Source organism: Octopus sinensis, linkage group LG14, assembly GCF_006345805.1.
Source record: "Octopus sinensis linkage group LG14, ASM634580v1, whole genome shotgun sequence".
Taxonomy (NCBI): Eukaryota; Metazoa; Mollusca; class Cephalopoda; order Octopoda; family Octopodidae; genus Octopus; species Octopus sinensis.
This window is the reverse complement of record NC_043010.1, coordinates 22307592-22310835: the sequence shown is the minus strand read 5'-3', so window position 1 is coordinate 22310835 and position 3244 is coordinate 22307592.

The following is a 3244-nucleotide window of genomic DNA, read 5'->3' as shown; positions in this document are numbered from 1 at the left end:
GCCACGCAGTGGTATTGAGCTGGAAGTCAATGTTTAGAAATCAAATTTCTCAAACTTAAATTGTTTTAACTTTTTAAAGCCAAATCAGTGCAAGTCAATATTTCGTGTTAGGATCCCTCATTCAAGGAATCTGCAGCGAAATACTGTTGTGAGCTCACAGCACCATTTACTCCGAAGATTATTCCTTATTATTTGCATTATTTTGGTTTTTCAAAAAAAAAATTAAAACATTAATTTATATCAGAAAATGCTTCATGCAAACTATATACATTCTTGTTGTTTAAGTCCATATTAGATCGGATTAAGCAACCCAGACTTGGCCGTTTACATTTTTGAATATAAACGACTTCATTGTTCATTCTTTTAAACGATAGGGTATGATTTGAAACCGGGGTCGATTTAATCTACTGACGCCCACCTCTGAAATTCCTATCCTTGTGCCAAATTTTGAAACCAATATTTCTGTTACGTAAATCGTAAAATAAGGTATTACAATGAACATCAAAGTAACGGGACAGTAAAAAGTATGACCTTTGATGGAGTGGGTCGAATGGCTCCTTAGTAGTCTGTAGCACTTCCTTATGAATGCTGGCCTTTTGCCTAGGTTTGAAATTATTATTTTCCGATGAATGAAACATACTCGGTGTGTGATTGAGTGTGTCTATGGTTGTCTGACTTTTACTACTCATTGGTTGATCAACTAAAATTGATCGATGGTCCATAGGGGGTAATTGATACACGATAATATTGAGATTTACTTACAAAATACGATAATCTTTCAAAGAAACCCCAATCAGTGATTCTGAATATATTTTCCTACCACCCGGCTTGCTGAACAATATCTTATTCCCTAGGGGTACCACTCGATAAAATTATGGAAATAATTATACTAAAAGTGATGTATGCAATACTTTAGAAAGTAATAACAAAATTGTTTCACACGAATAAGAAATATTTTGGGTAACAGTTTATTTAAGCACAAGACAAAGTTTTGTTTAGACTTATTACTTTTAATCAGTTGCTTTTTCTGCAATGTATGAAGGGAACCGACTTTGAAAAACGACATTTCCTGCACTCAGTAATGCACAAGTTTAAAAAAACTAAAAACAGACAAATGTGTTGTAGTGCTGGGTCTCACATGCAGATCTTTAGTGGCTTAACGGAAACCATTCTCTTTGCAAAAAATTCCACAAAACCTTTCACTTGTCAGAGGCTGGATATTTAATGTATAATTCATGACGTGAACACAGAACATTGAGAACACAAAACAATAGCGTATCTATTCATTCTAAATACATTCCGGTAGATTTGAACGTGAATACCTGATCCCTGTCGCTTTTCGGCATCGGAAAAACCTACCTTTCGTAAGACAATGTGTGCTTAAAACACATGCAATTCAGCGGTGTGAGGGAACGCTGAGACACCGTAGTTTAAATTTTTAATTTGTTTTTTTTTCCTCAGTCAAAGCTACTCCGCCAGACCGATGAATCTAACAAGAGAACCAGCTCTTGTTTAGGAGAATCAGTAAACAAACTATGGACTGATGCGTGCTGATGTCCGCTAAATATATAATAATTCATGAGATACTCAAAAATCAGCAAGAATCAAAACAATAATGTATCTATTCGTTTTTAATAGTTCTTGTAGATTATTCGATCCCTGTTGTTTTTCACGGAGAACACAGAGCGCTACCTTCTCCAAGAAATATCAGTTTCTCCGTGTGCATTACGATCAACAATAGCTGATTCTAATTAGTTGTAATTATAATCAAAGTTTCACAAAGGCCGCTACACAAAAACTGTATTCTAATTGCGTTCAGTTCCTGTTTGGTTCCAATATACGCTGTGTCGTACATAGATTTTTATTGCTTAATCACATCCACGTCGAACACAGATTTAGTAGAGTTACTATAGACTAAATCTGTGTTTGATTTAAGTAGCATTTCGTTATAGATATTTCGTTTGGTAGAAAGATGATGGGGATCGCATGGCTTAAGATGAGTTACCAACGAACTGTGATTAGTGTATTTCGATCTGTTTAAAGATTCACAGCGAAAGCCACATACACACAAACATACACGCACGAACACACACAATCATGCACACGTACATACACACATGCATACACACTCAAACAAGCTCGCATGAACACACACAAACACCTATACATTTGTGCACGCAAGCACATATATGATGGAGATACGCTGTCAACGACGAGATTTCAGGTGACCAGATAACTGAATTATCTGCTCTTGAATTAAAATGTAAATGGTTAGGTATTCTACAGACGCGTATGACATCAACGGAATTCCCATGGAAAATGAACGTGACATTGAGCGTGTATATATGACAAGACTGTGTCCTTTCAATTATAGGGTCCTATGCAATTTTCTTTCACACAGTTTCACGCATAAACACTTTTACTCTTTTACTCTTTTACTTGTTTCAGTCATTTGACTGTGGCCATGCTGGAGCAACACCTTTTAGTCGAGCAAATCGACCCCAGGACTTATTCTTTGTAAGCCTAGTACTTATTCTATCGATCTCTTTTGCCGAACCACTAAGTGACGGGGACGTAAACACACCAGCATCGGTTGTTAAACGATGCTGGAGGACAAACACAAACACACAAACATACACACATACACACATACACATAAACACACACACACACACACACACACACACATATATATATATATATATATATATATGCGGCGGGGTTCTTTCGGTTTCCGTCTACCAAATCCACTCACAAGGCTTTGGTCGGCCCGAGGCTATAGTAGAAGACACTTGCCCAAGGTGCCACGCAGTGGGACTGAACCCGAAACCATGTGTTTCGTTAGCAAGCTACTTACCACATAGTTACTCCTAGGCCTATAAATATCATTTGAGGAGTTCGAGTACGCCAGGAACTGAACTTGAAGGCTCCTGAGCCGTTGTCAGATTGCGTTATCCATTGTGCCACGAGTCCAGTATAGAAAATTATAGAAAGTGTTATTTTGTCAAGCTGCAACGCATTGCGATCGAACTCGGAACCTTGTATTTTCGAGAAGTTCTTAAATTCAGCCATACTTCACCTAGACACACAGACACACACATGTACACTCCTTACAAAAACATCTCCTTATATGTATAATCATGCAAACTTACAAACGCACGGACCTACGATACATTTAAGAAGCACAAGCGTAAGTTATATAAGATCTTTGCAATATGTGTTATTATTAACTCATATTCTACTG